We start from the raw sequence: 20,283 nt of genomic DNA, 5'->3' as shown, positions 1-20,283 counted from the left end.
AGGAAAGAATTTGCTGTGGTGTTCAATTCCCTTTTCTTAAGGGTGCTGACATATGGCTTCACTTTACAATGTTGTTTTTCAATCTGTACTTGACACAGAATTGCACATGGGTGTATATCTCTTCTCGTTTTTATAAAATGCTTTTTTGGCATAAAATTTCAATTTTTCCCGTTTGCTGCACAGGCCTATTCAATTTCCTGTTGAGTGAGAATAGGCTGGAGAACAACCTATTCATGTGAGACTGGCAACAACTGCCATGACAGCTAGTGCCAGTGTTTTCAATAATTGCTCTCAGCATCACGAACACCTACATGTCAACATTACCCCAGTTCTCAATTCATTCCTTATCCTGCCAGGCAGCTAAATCTAGTGTTAATCTCCACAGGTAAGTAAAATAGATTTGCCTCAATCCCTGGTACAGCTTTCTAATATCTATGATAATCTTTGGTGAATTATGACTTATTTCTCAATGCTACATAAATTATGGTCTATTTTGAGTCTGAAAAATTAATGATATACAGTTCCAGATATATAAATGAACAGCAGAGCAAATGAACAGCAATGAAAAGCAGCTTCACATGTCACGTTGATCTGCAATGACTATTGTTACCGCAAATGTAGTCTAAGAGTCTACCCATTCCATTATAGTTTGAAAGTCACCCCATCACCACCATTGTCTGATATACAGAATGCACTGCAACAACTCCTCTTGCATGATCCAAGCCTCAAGACTGCTCCCACTTAGAATAAGAGCAGGAAATACATCCTTTTCAACTTCCCCTCCAAAGTCACACAGTTCGCTTGTGATTGTATCATTGTTCCTTATCAACACTGGGTTAAATTGTGACTTAACAGCAGTTGCAACTGTTTTATAAAATTCAACAAAAACTTCTCAAGGGTTAGCCCATATTCCAGGGATGAACCCACTTTAACTAATTTTGTACACAACTGAAAACACATGCAGCAAATGGGAAGCATGATGTGGTAATCCATTTCTGATAATATTGCTTGGTGGAGGGACAGTAAAGATGTCATTGAAAAATTTCCCCAGTTCTCAAATTTCCTTACTCACCTTCGAATGAGCTATTCCACTGCATCAGGTTTATCTTTCTGTGCAGCAAATAATAAGTCCAAATTTCATCCATGTTTATCGAATTTGGAGGCCAATGTAAGCCTGGAATAAAAGTCATATCTATACTGTTCCAAACCCGACCAAAAGACATTAAACCTCTCCAAAACTATAGTAAAAGTAGAACCGCTGCAGTTGTAGGGAGAGCGGCAGAAGCAGGGCATCTAGGCCAATGACATTTTGCATTGCTTCTAATATTCTTGATTTTATTTCAGATTTCTAGCCCCTTCTCCTCTTGAAATTAGAGGATAATGGATTAATCACAAACATACAGGGCAAATGTCAGCAGATTTGTTCTAAATTTGTTTGAACTTCATGAAACCAAATGTTTTTTTTGGCACTATTCCTTCAACATTGATTCATTTGTGGATATTACCGATCTCAACTCAAGACATCCCAAATCACATTACAGCTGTTTTCCTATTTTTGATGTGTAATTACTGCTGTAATATTGAAATTATGTTGGTCACTGTTGACCTGCCTGCAATTCCCCGTTGACCACAAATAATAATGAATGAAGCAAAACCAAAAATTTGGATTCTGCTTCAGGCGAGCTTTTTGACTGGGCTGGCTGCATAAGAAGTCTCATGTGCACTTGCAATTAAATAATTGGTCCTTTAGGAGGATTGCCAGCAGGTCTGCATGTGGTGTCAGGTTGGAATCCAGCACCAACCTTACGCTTGGTTTTATATGGAGCTTGGAACTCAGCCTTGGAAGTGTTAAGTTAGCCCATCAGGACACTTGGATCCAATTGCAATGCAGCGCTATCTGCCATTAAAAAGCAACTCGAGCAGAAGACGCAGTTCTATGGTCGCCTTCCTTTTGTTGTTGATCACTTCAGTGTCACTTAGTGCATTAGTCTTGAAAGTCAGAACCAACCAAATCAATCAATGCATCCAATCAAGAACAAAACCATAAAATCATTGACAACTCACCCTTGTGCACACCCTTTATATCTGGCTTTCATGTGTCTTTGCCTATCCTAATACTTTTAAGCAGATTGATCCTCATCCCCATGTCGGCTTTTATTTGCTGCGGAGAAGATTGGTCAGCATGCACTGGTTGGGCCGAAAGGCCTGTATCTGTGCTGTATTGCTCTATGACTCTAAGATTGCAGATGGACAAGAAAGGTGATTGGGAGCAATTCTGGCCCAAGAAGACTTGGCTTCAGTCTGCATCGTCTCAAAGAATTATAGAGTCATACAGCATGGAAACAGGTCAGTCAGCCCACTATGTGCACGCTGACCAGTGGGGACTCATCCGTATTAATCCCATGTTCCAGCACTTGACACGGAACCTTCTATGCCTACATCATACAAGTGCTTGTCTAGTGAACCTGCTTCCACTACTCTCTCAGGCAGTGCACTCCAGGTACTCACCACTGTCTGGGTGAAAATGTTTCTCTCAGATCCCGTCTAAATCTCTTTCCCCCTTACCCTAATCTATGTCCAGTAGTTTTATCTACCTCTGATGTGGGACAAAAGTTTTCTGCAGTCTACCCCATCTATACCCTGCATAATTTTATATACCTCAATCACGTTCCCTCACAACCTCCTCCACTGCAGGGAGGACAGAGTCTGCAGACTCTTCTCCATCCCAAGCAACATCCTAGTGAAAAAGATGAACTACTGAGACCAGACACATGTGACCATTAAACTTCTTTCTTTGGAGAGAGGGAGGGGAGAGATCCTGAAGAGAGGCGGAGTGTGGGAACAGGGATGGATAATGGGAAAGGAGGATGGAGGGGAGTAAGGGTACAGGGAGGTGAATGGGGGTAGAAGGAAGGAACTAGAGGGACAGAGGAAGGGAAAATGGAAGAATAGTGGAAGGGGAGTTGGAGAGAGGGAGAATGGATGGGGGTGGAGGGGGAGGCAAACAAAAGGTAGAGGAGGAGTGAGACAACAAAGGAAGGGGTAGTGGGGGTAGAGGGAGGGGATTAGAAAGCAAGGGGTGAACATCGATTTCTCTTACTTTTGGTAACCACTCCCCTCTGTTTTCCCTTCCCTCCCCCTTGTTTACCCTCATTCATGTAGTCCCCTCACTCTTTCCCTTTCTCTTTCTCTTTCTCTTTCTCTTTCTCTTTCTCTTTCTCTTTCTCTTTCTCTTCCTCCCCCACCCCCACGACCTGCCCATCACCTCCCTCTGATTCCCCACCTCCTTCCCTTTATTCTATGACCTACTGTCCTCTCCAATCGGATTCCTTCTTCTTTGGCCCTTTGCCTCCTCCCACCTATCACCTCCCAGCTTCTCACATCATTCCCTTTCATCGTCCCCCTCCCCCACCCACCTACCTTCCCCCCTCACATGGACTCACCTGTCACCTGCCAACTTGTGCTCCTCCCCCTATTTATTCTGGCTTCTGCCCTCTTCCTTTCCAGTCCTGATGAAGGGTCTCAGCCCAAAATGTCAACTGTTTATTTCCCTCCATAGACGCTGCCCGACCTGCTGAGTTCCTCCAGCACTTTGTGTGCGTTGCTCCAGATTCCAGCATCTGCAGAATCTCTTGTGTCTCTGGTGAACTGTGGAGTACAGGGAGATGGTGAGAAAAGAGAGGTAAAAGAGAAACAAACAAAGCAGGGTGGATGTACTGTCTAGAGTCAGCAGCCAAAGGATATGGAGCAAATCAAATCAAGTTAAATTGGTAAATTGGTTGATTATTGTCACATGTACCGAGGTACAATGAAAAACCTGTCTTGTTCGGTCTTTCAAAGACTCCCAGCTTGGGAGAGGTTGTTCCTATGCTGGAGGGAGGCAGAGAGCAGAAAATTACCATCTGTTAACATCTGTCATGGGGGAAATATTAAAAGCTATTATTAACAATAATGCAGTAGGGCATTTAAAAATATTCAAGGTAATCAGGCAAAAGTCAATATGGTTCTGTGAAAGGAAAATCATGCTTGACCATTTTATTTGGAGTAATTGGTGCTGTGGATAAAGGGTAACCAGTGAATATACTATCCATAGATTTCCAGAAGGCATTTGATAAGGTACTACATCAAAGGTTATATTGGTAAATAAAAGTTTGTGGTGTAGAAGGCACTTATTGGCACACATGGATGATTGGCTATCTCACAGGAGAGTAGGCATAACTGAACCTTTTTTTCCTGCTTGGCAAGAGGTAATGCCACTGTCTGTAAGGAGTTTGTATGTTCTCCCCGTGTCTGCGTGGGTTTCCTCCAGGTGCTCCGGTTTCCTCCCACGTTCCAAAAGACGTACTGGTTAGGAAATTATGGGCATGCTATGTTGGCGCTGGAAGCGCGGCAACACTTGCGGGCTGCCCCCCCAAAAAAAATCACTACGCAAAAGATGCATTTCACTGTGTGTTTCGATGTACATGTGACTAATAACGATCTTATCTTATCTTACCTTAATGAATGGTGTGCACTGGGATCAATACTGAGGCCTTGACTTTTACAATTTATATAAATGACTTTGCTGAAAACACCAAAGATCTGGTTGCTAAATCTGCTGATGACACTAAGGTAGGTAGGAAAGTAAGCTGGGATCAAGGCTAGAAAGAAATATAAACAGGTTAAGTGAGTGGGCAAAGATTTGGGAAATGTGCCTTAATGTGGAAAATATGAAATAAAATCTAAGTGGTGAGAGACTGCAGAGGTCTGGGTGTTGTAGGGCATGATTCAAAAAGTACTCAGGTACAACAGATGATTAGGAAAGCTACAGATTAGCTCATTGACATATACACCAGGGTGTAATGAAATTCCTTGTTCGCATGAAGCTCAAGGAGTAAACAGTATACACGGTAATAATAAATATAACAACAAACACAATGACAAACACAAACACAAGAGAATGCTATTGTTTATTGTTGGGGTAACTGATATACAAGTTACACTTATTGTTGGGGTAACTGATATACAGGTTACACTTCTGTTCTATTGGGCATTGGGAAGACCACACCTGAAATGTCATGGAAACACAAGAGACTGCAGATCCTTTAATCTGGAGCAAGAAAACGAACTGCTGGAGGAACTCAGTGGGTTAGGCATGGAATGGGAAGGGTATTTGAAATACTTGTGCTGTTCCTCTAGTTTGCATTTTGAGGGAAAGGTGGCTTCCCCTCTTCTGTGTTTGATGGAGCCCTCAGTCACATTTCCTCCATTTCCCAGGCTTCCTCTCTTACCGTCCCCTTCCACACAGACAGCAGAAAGATAAAGTTTCACCCTACATCCTTCGTCATATCTGTCAGATCCAACGCATTGTCACCATCAGTCATATCTTCCCCTCCTCACCTTTTCTGCTTTCTGCAGGGACCACTCTCTCCATGACTCCCTGGTTTGCTCAACACTTGCCCCATACCTCCTCCCTTACCACCACTCAGGTAGCTAAACAGCCCTCCCATTCAGTGCCCTCCTCTACAGCGGCAAGACCAAGCATAGAATAGGCAACGGTTTTGTGGAACACCTGTGCTCTCCACAGCGGCCACATTGAGCTCCCAGTTGCATGCTGTTTCAATTCCCGCTGCCATTCCCACACTGACTTGTCTGTCCTCAGCCTTCTCCACTGCCAGGGTGAGGCCAAACACAAACTAGAAGAACAGCCCCTCATATTCCGCCTGGGTCGTCTGCCAGCCAGTTGTATGAACATTGAATTTTCCAATTTCCTATAACCCACCCGTAATGTCCCTTTCTCTCTCCTTCTGAGCCACCCCTTCCCTTTTTCTGATCCCCCCTCCAGCCCCTGTCACCCAGTTTTGTTCCCCTCCCCAAAAGCAGTAGTGTCTCAGGTGAGAGAGTTAAGACAAATATAGAAATTAAAGCGAACAAGTCCAGTAGGCAGGACGGGCTCCACAACACTCCTGAGTAGAGAATTCCAAAGATTCACTACTCTCTGGATGAAGAAATTTTGTTCAATCCATCCCAAAGTCCTCTTGCAACAAAAGCCAACATATTTTTTGCCCTCTTAGTTGCTTGCTGTACCAGCACATTAACATTAAGTGATTGGTGTACAAGGACACACAGGTCCCTCTGAATACTAAATCTTCAAAGTCAAAGTCAAGTTTATTGTCATATGCAGAAGTACATGTATGCATGGGTGCAATGAAAAACGTACATGTAGCAGCATCACAGCGACAGAGATCATATAAGCAGCATTCACAAGAAAAGCATAAATTAAATATAAATTATACACAAGATCTTAAGGAGATTCTTAAGGTGAATCTTAAGATTTGTCATGTCACCAAATACTCTGACAAACTTCTACAGATGCACTGTTGAAAGTATCCTGACTGGTTCCATCATGGCCTGGTACAGAAATTCCAACACACAGGAATGCAAGAGTCTGCAGAGAGTAGTGGTCCATCATGGGCACAGCCCTCCCCACCATTGAAAGCACTTACATGAGGTGCTGCCTCACGAAAGCGGCATCTATCACCAAGGATCCCCACCATCCAGGTCACGGCTTCTTCTTGCTGCTACCATCAGGCAGGAGCTTCAGAAGCCTGAAGTCCCACACCACCAGGTTCAGGAACAGCTACGTTCCTGCAACTATCAGGTTCTTGAACCAACCTGCACAACCCTAACCCTACCTCAGCAACGGAACACTACCGACTATCTCTTGCACTACCATGGACCTGTCTATTCTGTGAATTATAACCTCAAAAACTTCTAACAGATTTGTCAGAAATCCATGTTGATTCTGCCCAGTCCTATTATTATACTCCAAGTACCCTGCCATTTCTTCCTTCATAATAGATTCTAGCATTTTGCTTACCACTGATATAAGGGTAACTGGACACAATTCTGTTCTATCTCCTTTCTTAAAATGTAGGGTCATATTTGCTACCTTCCAGTCTGTGAGACATGTTCTGGAATCTATGGAATATAGGAGGTTGACAACCAGTGGATTCCTTACCCCTACGGCCATTTCTTTCAAAGCCTTGGGAAGAAGGTCAATAGGGCCTGGGAATATGTCAACTTTCAATCCCATTACTTTCTCCATTTATTCAGCTAATTTCTTTCAGCTCCTCTTTCAATCCACATATTCAATATGCAAGCACTCACCCTACTAACAATCTCTTCAACACTCAGGCACTGACACTAAGCACAATATATTTAACATTCAGACACTGACCCTAACCCCCTCTCTGCAACTGTATTCTTGACTTCCTGACCAACAGACTGCAATCAGTAAGGATAGGCAACAACACCGAGCATATTTGATGGGCTGAATGGAATTATTCTGCTTCTATGTCTTATGGTCTAACACGTCCTCCATGATTATCCTTAACACTGGTGCCCCGCCAGGTGTGTCCTCAGCTCCTTACTTTATTCTCCATACACTCACAAATGTGTAGCCAAATTCTGCTCTAACACCTGTAGTGGGCCAGATCTCAAATAAAGACGAGATAAATTCTTCATCTCTCACTCTACCTCGTCATGACCTAACTTTATGTGTCTACCTGCACTGCACTTTCTCTATAACTGTAACACTTTATTCTGCATATGGAATGCAAACAAAAGCTTTCCACTGTATCTTTGTACATGTGTCAATAATAAACCAATTACCAATTACCTTGAACAAACCATAACCTGATCTTAACCACATTTTCAAAAGCCAGAGGATGACCCTCACCACAGAATTTTCAACCATAGACAAAAACCCTCACTCACTCAACGTTTAGGTATTGCCCATAACCACAACATTTCTACCACTGAGGCACTGACCAAAATCACAAGATATTCATTACTCAGAGACTTGACTGGCAAACAACAAACTCAACACACAGAAACTGAACATTAACCACAATTTATTTAACATTTAGTCATAAGTTTCAAACACTCAGACACTGACACTAACCATAGTATATTTAGTATATGAACACTGATCTTAGCCACAACAAATATAAAGTGCAGACACAGATGTTATCTATAACTTACTTGATTCTCATACTGAAAAATTATCAACAATGTAATTGAAACTCAGTCATTGACCTTAACTTCTGTAAGTTAAAGAAACAGACACATATGATAAATACAATATAGTCACTCCCCTATTTAAAATATATGGAACACCCAATCACTGATTTTTGCCAGTCTGTTTGATATTCACACACTTAACCCAAACTACAATATTTCTATCAGACACTGGTCTAACCATAAAATATTCAATACCTACTCACCGGCATTAACCCTAAATGAATACAACACTCCGAATGTTACTCTAACCACAATATACTCAACATTCTGACTGACAATAACCACCAGTCAGACATCAACCAGAACCAGAATATATTCAACCCTCTAACAATGACCTCAACCATGATTATTTTTAACATTCAGATACAAATTTTAATTACAAAATTTGCATCAGTCGCTCAGTGACCTAACCATATATTCAACACTTCATTCTGAGACATAAGAAACTACAGAATCTGGAGCAAAAAATAAACTGTTGGAAGAACTCAGAGGGTCAAGCAGCAACTGTGGAGGCAAAGGGATGGCCGGTGTTTCAGGTTAAGAGTGTAGAGGAAGGATAGCCAGTGTACAGAAGTGAGAGGGAGGGGATGAGACAGAGGCTGGTGAGTGACAGGTGGAACTGAATAAGGGACGGAGAAGAGACCCAGGTAGATAGGTATGTGGGCGATGGGTAAATGGAACTAGGTGGGAGAAGTTAAAGAGTCTTAATAATGAGGGAGCAGGAGGGATGGAGAAGCAGCATCGATTTGCAAGTCATTTCAACTCCCCTTCCCACTCCCACACCAACCTGTCCACAGCAAGGCCAAGTGCAAACTGAACAACGTCTCACTTTCTGCTTGGATAGCCTACAACCCAATGGTCTGAACACTGAATTTTCCAGTTTCAGATAAGCCGCACCCCCTGTGGTCCTGTCCCACTCCCACCAGTCCATCCTAGTTCTCTCTCCCTTTGTTTACATTTTCCATCCCTCCTCCTGTTTACCAGGACTCAATACCCTCCTCCACCTGGGTCCATCTGCCCACCACCACATACGTTTCTACCTGGGTTTCTTTACCCTTGACTCACCTTTCCTATCCCCTCCCCCTCTGCCACCCTCTATCTGTCCACCTATCACCTACCAGTCTCTGAGTCATCCCTCCCTCTCAGTTCTATATACTGGTGCCCCACAAGGTTGCGTCCTCAGCCCTCTACTCTACTCCCTATACACTCATGACTGTGTGGCCAGATTCTGCTCTAACTCCATCTACAAGTTTGCAGATGATACCACCATTGTAGGCCGTATCTCAAACAGCGATGAGTCGGAGTACAGGAAGGAGATAGAGAGCTTAGTGGAATGGTATCATGACAACAACTTTTCCCTCAATGTCAACAAAATAAAAGAGCTGGTCATTGACTTCAGGAAAGGGAGCGGTGTACATGCACCTTTCTACATCAACAGTGCTGAGGTCGAGAGGGTTGAGAGCTTCAAGTTCCTGGGAGTGAACATCACCAACAGCCTGTCCTGGTCAAATCACGTCGATGCCACAGCCGAGAAAGCTCACCAGCGCCTCTACTTCCTCAGGAGGCTAAAGAAATTTGGTTTGTCCCCTTTGACTCTCACCAACTTTCACCGATGTACCATAGAAAGCATCCTATCTGGAAGTATCATGGCTTGGTATGGCAACTGCTTCTGCGCCAGGACCGCAAGAAACTGCAGAGAGTTGTGGACACAGCCCAGCACATCACGGACAACAGCCTCCCCTCCTTGGACCCTCCTTACCTCTCACTGTCTTGGTGAAGCAGCCAGCATAATCAAAGACACCACCCACCCGGGTCATTCTCTCTTCTCTCCTCTTCCATCAGTAGAAGATACAGGAGCCTGAGGACATGTACCACCAGACTTAAGGACAGCTTCTATCCCACTGTGATAAGACTATTGAATGGTTCCCTTATGTGATGAGATGGACTCTGACCTCACGATCTACCTTGTTGTGACCTTGCACCTTATTGCACTGCACTTTCTCTGTAGCTGTGACACTTCACTCTGTACTGTTATTGTTTTTACCTGTGCTACCTCAATGCACTCTGTACTAACCCAATGTAACTGCACTGTGTAATGAATTGACCTGTACGATTGGTATGCAGGACAAGTTCTTCACTGTACCTTGGTACAAGTGACAATAATAAACCAATACCAATACCAATTATTTTCCCTCTGCACTCTCAGTCCTGATGCAGGGTCCCAACCCAAAATGTCAACCACCTCTTTGCTTCCACAGATGCTGCCTGATCTGCTGAGTTCATCCAGCAGTTTATTTTTTAGTCAGATACTGATCCTAACAGCAATATACCCAACAGCAGGACACAACACTAACAACGCATTGAATGATCTGGTGCAGACTCTAAACAAAATATACTCAGCACTCAGACACTGAGATAACCCATTGCTCGGTTGGTTACTAATCCTATTCACAATATATTCAACATTCAGGCACTAATACTAACCACAACATTTCTTTTACCCAGACACAGAACACAGAACTTATAATACAGCACAGGAACAGTCCCTTCAGCCCACAATGTTATGCCAAACTAATTAAACTAGTGACACCTAATCCCTTCTGTGTGTACATGGTCCATTTCCCTCCATTCTCTGTATACTCATGTGCCTATCTAAGAGCCGACAATTAACTGTGTATTTTCCCTTTACATTTGATCTCCCGAAGTACAACACCTCACACTAGCCCAGACATTGACCTGATCACAATGGAAATGTTTACAATCGCTGCTTTCTGACAGCACATTTTGCTAAATGGGATTGTCTTTCTACTTGTTAAATTTACTTACAGAACATATATTTACTTACAGAATAAAAATGTTTTTTTTAATTAGATTCTGTAGCAGAAGCACAACACAGAATGGTGCAGTCTCCCAAAGTGCAACACCTCACACTAGCCCATTCACTGACCTTCACTGTAATGTGCTCAACATTCAAAAGGTGGACACATGTAGTAAATACCCAGACTCTAATACTAATTACGATATTTCTCTAACTCAGATTCTAACTGCAACCACAACATTCCCATCACTCAGGCACCAACACTAACCACAATATATTCAACAATCCAACATGCACCTTAATCATATTATTTATGTCACAAAGGCATTAACTTTAACCACAATATAGGCATCACTCAGACACTGACTCCAGCTACAGTATTTCTATCACTGATCATATCCATAATATATTCACTCTCACTCTCTGTAACCACAGTATATTCAACACACAGACACTGGCCCTACCTACTGTATCTTCAACACTCTGATCTTAAACAAAACTTATTTAACATTCAGACACTAATTTCATGCACAATGCAGCCACCACATAGTCAGTGAAACTTAACGATAGATTGAACACTCAGACATTGGCCCTGACCACAAAGTGTTTAATTCTCAGGGACTCAACCAAGTCACAAAGTATTAAACAGTCAGACATTAATGCTAACAACAAAATTTACATTATTAATGAAGTGAATCATGCCATAACATATTCCACACTTGGACACTGAACCTAGCCATAACATATTAAACGGTCAGACACTGGCCCTGACAACAAAGTTTCTATCAGTCATGCACTTACCGTAATCACAGTATCTTCAACAATCCGACACTCTGTAACCACAAGATATTCAGCAGTCACTAAAATCTAAACTCGAACTAAACAAGTATTTCCATTACTCAAGCACTGACACTCAGTACTGTATTCACCACTCAAACCAATGCTAATCGCAAAATATTTATCACTAAGGCACTCACCAGACCACTGATATCTTCAAATCATGGACGTAGAATCAAACCATAATGTTTCCATTACAGACACCAGTTCAAACCATAAAATATTCAACAGTCAGGCACTAATCCTAGCCAAACTATTTCCACTATTCACACAATAGCACAATGCAATATATTCGTTATTCAGATGCCAACCTTAAACACAATATATTCAATACCAAGTCACTGTCTTTGGACACTATATATTTAGCACTCAGAAACTAATCCTAATCACAATAATCCAAAAATATATTTACACCCAGACACTCATCCTATCACAGAGGCTGACAATCAACAAAATAAATTGCCATTCAAACACTAATTCAAGCAACAATATTTCCATCTATTGGTAATTGGTTTATTCTTGTCACATGTACCAAGATACAGTGAAAAGCTTTGTTTTGCATGCCATCCAGACAGTTCATTCCATACTTAAGTACATCGAGGTAGTATAAAAGAAAAAACAATAACACAATGCAGAATATAGTGTTAACACTGACCCTGACCACAATATTTGCATCACTCAAGAAATTACTCCAGCCACTATATCTTCAAGAGGCAAACATCCAGATCACAATATGTTCAGCACTCATACACTGTCAGAAACCACAATAGATTCAACACTGAGTCATTGACTCTAGTTGTGCAACCCAGCAAGTGACACTAGCTGCAGTATTTTCAACAGTGCAACACAGACCCAAAGTGCAATATTTCCATTACTTCAGTTTACTCTAATCATGATGTGTCCTTTACTCAGAAAATCACCCTGACAGCAATATATCCAACACTCACAAACTAATCTGAACTACAACAATCATATATTGACTCTAACTACATTATTTCCATTTTTCAGGGAATGATGCTGTCCTCAACAACCAGATACTGGCTTTAACCACAATATTTGCATTACTGACTCGAGCCTCAATAAATACTGACTCTTACTACAACATCTTCAACATGCAGGCACTAACCTTACCCACAACAAATTCTATATTCAGACAATGAAGCTAACTGCAATCTTTTGATCACTCAGGCACTGACCCTAACCATATCTTCAGCTCTCCTGGTTCAATAATTACAGAGGTTCAGTTAGTACAGAACAGAATCCTATTAGACTGTAAAACTGAAAATAGTGTGCATTACCTTCAACAGGTCATCACAAATTTCAGTCATTTCCTTCTCATTAATTAATTTTGAAGTGCAGTCACTATAATGTATCTGACAAACTAACCCAACTGGGGGAAGCTACCACAACCCCTCCTCCAATCAGCACAGGCTTACAGCCACAAATTATGAGAACAAGATAAATATCATCAAAACTTTGGTTATTTTCCATTTTATCCTTTTCTCATTTTCCCACCCATTACTTAATGTCTTCCCTCTTCTGTGGACAATCTTGACTCTTGGTTTGGAACAGCTCTACAAATGCCAGTAACCATCTAAAACCATTGTCATTTCACTTGGAAACAGGTCTTTTGGCCCACTTAATCTGTAGTGATCATCAAGCATCCATTTGCATTCATCCTACACCAAACCCATTTTATTTTCCCTCAGATTTCACTTAACTCCACCCACCACCCCCCAGATTCTGCCATTCACCTAGACACTTAAGGCAATTTATAGTGGCCAATTAACCTACTAACCTACATGTTTTTGAAGGTGGGAGGAAACCACAATGCCTGGAGGAAACCCATAGCATCACATGAAAAATGTGCAAACACCACATAGACAGCACCAGAGGTCAGGATTGAACCTGGGTTGCTGGAGCTGTGAGGCAGCAGTTCTCTTAGTACCCCACTCAAGTATCCATTCTTCACATGTTTCCATGGTTACCTATCTTCACTTTAGGTTTGAAGGTTGGTGCATTGATGTTTCACCTTTGGAAACAAATTTGAATTTAATTCCAACTGATAGGTGATGGATGGAAAGGGTTCCTTTCTTTAAAGTTATGGCATATTTTTGCTCTGGAAACCTTAGAGGTCAACTGAGAATGTAGCAATGTAAACAGCCTCTTTAACAGTGTGTGCTTCATAACCTTTCAAAGTAGCCACAAAAGTAACATTTACTCAAACTCGTTATAATGTTAACTTTAAAACTCTAAATTTATGAACATACATGTAATGGTTTGTAAAGAAATATTAGATACTTGCGCCATTGCTTTTTGTGTTTGGACATCTGTGCTAGTCCATGCCATTTCTTAGGCTCCTTGCATTGTGTTTTGGAACCAACTTAAGAGAGCAGGCAGTAGTTTTTACTAATATATGACTCAGAGGAACTCAAGATGATGTTTCTTCCTTTTGTCTGTGGATTTGCTTATACATTTGCTGTCTGTGCATTTTAGTACTTTTTTGATGTATAACATGATTCATAAAGGCATTATTTGTAACATATTTACAGCGTGCTTTCACATTTATTGGTAAAAAATATGGTTTCAATCCATAGCAAAGTAAACTGGCATCAAAGACAGAGGTAGGCATGTTATTTTAGCCAAAAGAGTTGAAACCCTGCAGCCAGCCTTCCTACAGGCCAGCAAAGGAACTTGACTATAGTTCATGTCGAAACACCTGAGGAATTGTGCAAGTGCAAACTCGACCTAAATAACTATAATTGCAGCTTTAATGCAAAAACCCCATTATTGTCTGAAATAAAATTCACATTACCAATGGAGAAATAAGATGAATACACTTATCATACATAGCAAGATGGCAAATGTTATTAATTATTATTCTCTGCTTGAGTATGAAATATTTATGTTTTAAATACAATGCTAAGCAATAATAGCAACCACTTGTATTCACAAAGCATCTATAAAATTGTGAAATGTCTCATGGACCTTTGCAGCAGTGTTGTCAGATATAAAAGTTATAACAGGGCAATGACCAAAAGCTTAGTTTTAAGGACACCTTAAAGCAAATGAAAGAGATGGAGAGCATTAGAGAGGGAACTCCAGAGCACAGGGTCTAGGCAGTAGCTACCACATTACTTTCATCACGTAAACCCTAACCATAATAGGTTCATAACGCAGAAAAGATTTCCAATAATGGAGCAGAGCTGTGTGGTGAGAAATTGAGCAACTCAAAGATGATTGATGTGTATGACTATCGAAGGAGTGAGGCTACAGAGGGATTCAGAAAACAACTAGGAGCCAATAAGCAAGAAGATGGTTAATGGACAAAAGAGAGATGTTAGGTTAAGTACAGGAGAACTTTGGATAAATTGCCATATTGCAATGTGATAGGCTGAATTGGAGAGGATTGTAATAAGGTAGTCTAGAGGTGACAAAGGGATAGATGAGGGCTTCAGCAGGTTACTGCATGCACTATTTGGTTGATCTTAATGATCAAGAATGAATTGATAGTTGAACAATTCCTCTTTGGCTTTGGGTCACTATTGGCAATTGGAGTGATCTGCCGAACATCAACCCAGCACCTCGCAGTGAAGCAGCAAAATGGAGACATAAGAGAGACTGCAGATGCTGGAAATCTGGAGCAACACACACAAAATGCTGGAGGAACTCAGCAGATCAGGCAGTATCAATTGGAGGGAAATGAACAGTCGACATTTTGGGTTGAGACCATTCATCAAGACTCCTTCATCCAGGACTCTGAGGAAGGGTCTCGGCCCGAAATGTTGATTGTTCATTTCCCTCCATAGATGCTGCCTGACCTACTGAGTTCATCCAGCATCTTGTGTGTATTGATCAACTCAGTACTTGTGGGTAAGTGGCCTTCTCTGCTTCTTGAATTTTTTACCTCATCACCGAAGCATAAACCACTGAGCTATTAAAAGAAGCACCATGTTAATTGCAGCTTTCTGCTCCTTCTGTCTCTGGACGATGACCAGCGTCCAGGACCGTGTAGTAGGACCAGGACCCAACTCCATTTAATGAAAATTTGTGTGTGGCTGCCACCTGTGTTTGTAACCTCAATGACAACAGAACCCAGTCTTGTATCAATTAACCAGATGTAAACATAATCACTATTTGATGATCAGAAGAAAGAACTCTACTGATGTTCTGTAACTCTCTTCCCCTCCACCAAAACATTTTGTACGTTTGACCTGATGGACCTATAGTTTGTGGCTCTGTGAGCAATATTTTCATCACTTAAACCCTAACCATCAATGAGCTATATTTTCCCACATAAACTATTGTCATCAGAAAAAATATTTTCAGGTTCAGACACAGTGAGTAATGTTGATTTTCTGATTTGTCTTATTTCAATGTTCATACAAACAAACATTTTTTAGGTCTTTAGGAAGGCTTTGTAGTGACATCTACTCTCATGGTGGTTTATGGAGAGCAGTGCTGGATGAACATGTAAAAGGGAGAGCAACTTTGGGAATACCGTCACTCTTTGAAAACCATTACAGACATAAAATATAAAGCCTACATTAATGATGGGATGGAGAAGATGGTGAAGAATGAAGGACGTATCCAGATTCATCATGCTCCTGATCCCCAAAGCAGGCGACAGGTCCAGGTGGTGGCTTACAAAGGGTCCTGGAATCATGGTAGAGTGGAAGATTGGAAGGGGCAGGCACGGTAGTGTCCTCCCACATTCCAAAGACGTACAGGTTAGGAAGTTGTGGGCATGCTATGTTGGCGCCGGAAGCATTGTGACTCTTGCGGGCTGCCCCCAGAACACTCCACGTTAAAGATGCAGTTCACTCTGAGTTTCAATGTACATGTGATTAATAAAGAAATCTTATAAATATCCAATAATAATTGATAATCAAGGAGCTATAGGAAGGGAGGAACCAAAAACAACCTCTATCAGTAGAGAATACTCCGTGACAAACTAATGGAACCAGAGATCAACAATTCCCCTGGACCTGAAGGCTTAGATCCAAGGATCTTAAGGAAGTGACTGCAGTGACAGCAGTGCATTGGATTCTGGAGAGGTCCCAGAGGACTGGAAAACCACAAATGTAACACCCCTATTCAAGTAAGAAGGAAGACAGCAGGAAACTATAGGTTAGTTAGCCCAACATCTGCTGGTATTCATACATAATGAGGTAATGAGAGGATAAGTAGAAAATCATAAGTCTCAAGCAGACTCAACATGGTTTTATGAAGGGGAAGTCATGTTTGACTAATTTGCTCAAACTCTTTGAGGACAAAACAAACAGGATGGATAAAGGGAAAATGGTATTTGGATTTCCAGAAGGCATTTAATAACTTGCCACATAAAAAGTTACTGCTCATTATAAGAGAGCATGGGATTGGAGGTAATATATTGGCATGGATAAGGGAGTGGCTAACCAATAGAAAATGGCATCGGGATAAATGGGTCATTCTCAAATTGGCAATGTGGAAAAATGTGACATTATTCACTTTGGAAGGAAGTGTGAAGAAGCAAATTACTATTTAAATGGAATGAGATTGCAAAACGGTGCAACAAAATGGGATGTTGAGTTTCCCATACTTGAAACACAACGGGTTAGCGTGCTGGTATAGTGGATAATTAGGAAAGCTAATGGAACACTGGCCATTATTACAAAGAATATGGAATATAAAGGTAGGGAACTCTTGATGCAACTATGCAGGGCAGAGGTGAGATCTATCTGGACTCCTGCATACAATTTTGGTCTCATGTAGGAGATATTGAAAGTGGTGTAGAGAAGGTTCACTAGGTGATTCCCAGGATGAAAGGGATGATGTATGAAGAGAAGTTAAATGGGTTGTGCCTGTACTCATTGTACTTATACTTCTAAGGTTCGGAGGGAGATTGATAGAGTGGCTGCTGTGGAGATGTTTCCCCTGAGATATCTACAACTAGAGCACAGAGATTCAGAATGAGGGGACACGTATTGAGGTGGAGGTGAAGAGGGATTGTGACTCTCAACAATTCTCTATCATAGATAGCTATGGCAGCAGAGTCATTGAACACGTTCATCAAAGTCAAAGTCAGAAACAAGGTAGAGTTTATTGTCATATGCACAGGTGCAATGAAAAACTTTTTTACAAGCAAGGACAAATTAGAACAAAAAAAAACAAAGTCCATTTTAGTACAAAGTGATCAAAGTGGTCATAGTGTTGTTAAACTCTCATGATTAGGGTTTTGCCATTTGGTTGAAGGGAAGGAGCTGTTCTTGAACCTGGTGGTGTGGGACTTCAGGCTTCTGTACCTCCTGCCCAATGGAAGCTGCAAGAAGATGGCATGGCCTGGATGGTGGGGATCTTTGATGATGGATGTTGTCTTCTTGAGGCAGCGCCTCCCGTAGATACTACCAATGGCGGGGAGGGATGTGCCCGCGATGTATTGGGCAGACTCCACTACTCTCTGCTGCTTCTTACATTCCTGTGCATTCGAATTGCCATACCAGACTATGATGCAACCAGTCAGAACACTTTTAACAGTACATCTGTAGAAGTTTGTTTGATGACAAGCCGAACCTTCTTAACCTCGTAAGAAAGCAAATTGACAGGAATTTGAATAACAAAGGAGTCAAGGGGTTTGGGGAGAGACTGGGAAAGTCATGTTAAGGCCAAGGTTGAATCTGCCATGATCTTGTTGACTAGCAGAACAGACTGGAGGGGGAATATCCTGCAGCACTCATTTTAAATGTGTTGCAACACACAGTCAGCTGGAGGAACTAAGCGGGTCGAGCAGCATCTGTGGGAGGGAAAAGGAAATGTCGACATTTCAGGTCAAAACCCTGCATCAGGACTGCTCCAGACTCCATCATCTGCAGTCCCTTGTGTGTTCATTTTAATTGTTCTCCTGATTTTGTAATTTGTCTTCTGCGCGGTAATTTAAAATATCCCAACCAGGGAGGGAGACGGCCACTTCGAGTGCCTTCGACTCATCTCTCATTCTTCTCAACTCAAGAGCCTAGTCTGTTTAATCTCTCCTCACACCACAAACCTGCCACACCAGGAATCAATATGGTGAACCCTCAAAGCATTCCCTATATTGCAGGTATATCCCTCTTTTGGTGTGGAGATCAAACTTCTGCACAATATTCCAAATGCTATCTCACCAAGGATCTATACAAATGGAGAAAGACATCTCTAGTCCAGCCTTGACAGGATAGGAAAGGTTTAGAGGGATATTGGTATTGGTATCGGTTTACTATTGTCACTTGTACCGAGGTACAGAGAAAAACTTGCCTTGCATACCGATCGTACAGGCCAATTCATTACACAGTGCAGTTACATTGAGTTAGTACAGAATGCATTGAGGTAGTACAGGTAAGAACAATAACAGTACAGAGTAAAGTGTCGCAGCTACAGAGAAAGTACAATGCAATAAGGTGCAAGGTCACAACAAGGAAGATCATTAGGTCATAGTCCATCTCATTGTATAAGGGTCTTATCACAGTGGGGTAGAAGCTGTCCTTAAGTCTGGTGGTACGTGCTCTCAGGCTCCTGTATCTTCTATCCGATGGGAGAGGAGAGAAGAGAGAATGACCCGGGTGGGTGGTGTCTTTGATTATGCTGGCTGCTTCACCAAGACAACAAGAGGTAAAGGTAGAGTCCAAGGAGGGGAGGCTGGTGTCCATGATGTGCTGGGCTGTGTCCACAATTCTCTGCAGTTTCTTGCGGTTCTGAGCAGAGCAGTTGCTGTACCAAGCTGTGATACATCCAGATAGGATGCTTTCAAATGCAGGCAAATGGGACTAGCTTAGATGGGGATTTTGGCTGGCATAGATGAGTTGGGCCGAAGGGCCTGTTTCTGTGCTGTATGACTCTGTGATTGATCATTAAATAGTGACTCATTCTAGAAAGTGGATGCCACTGGGTAGTCGATGACAAGGCTGGGTTTTGATTGATCAGCTATTATTTCATTCTTGATCATTATCCTGATTGTTATCCTTATTGGAAAGTAAATGCTTGTATAATTCAATCAAGGACAGTATTAGGTCCCCTCCTTTTGTGTGACAGGGCTAGGTGAGCATAAGTGGGAAGATTAATTGCAAGGATTTAGTCATCTGACAAGACCTGTGCACTGGTGACTTACCCAGGTGAAAGGCAAAGCTGGTGACCACAGAAAACTGCAGGCAAAATAATATGGGCAGAGATGGTGCCAGGGATTTCTGGGAGGAAAAAAATCAACCAGTTCACTAATTTTCATTCCATGAACTCAGAAGGATGGGGGATGATTTGGTCAATCAGATATGGGGCTAGACCAAGTGCTATTTTGACTACCTGGCTCAGGTAGTCAAAATAGCACTTGGTCTAGCCCCATATCTGATTGACCAGAAAACCAAAGTACCTTCCTGGCATCTGTATCCAACACCTAGAGAAGAAGAGAGCACAATGTTTTCTTAATAAGCCTCAGAGACTCAAAGATTTTAAACTTTTAATCTTTATTTATACAGCACGGTAACAGGTCCTTCCGGCCCAATGAGCCCACGCCACCCAGTTCCATCCATGTTAACCTACTAACCCGTACATCCTTGGAA

Source organism: Pristis pectinata, chromosome 8, assembly GCF_009764475.1.
Source record: "Pristis pectinata isolate sPriPec2 chromosome 8, sPriPec2.1.pri, whole genome shotgun sequence".
Taxonomy (NCBI): domain Eukaryota; kingdom Metazoa; phylum Chordata; class Chondrichthyes; order Rhinopristiformes; family Pristidae; genus Pristis; species Pristis pectinata.
This window is presented reverse-complemented; position numbering follows the sequence as displayed.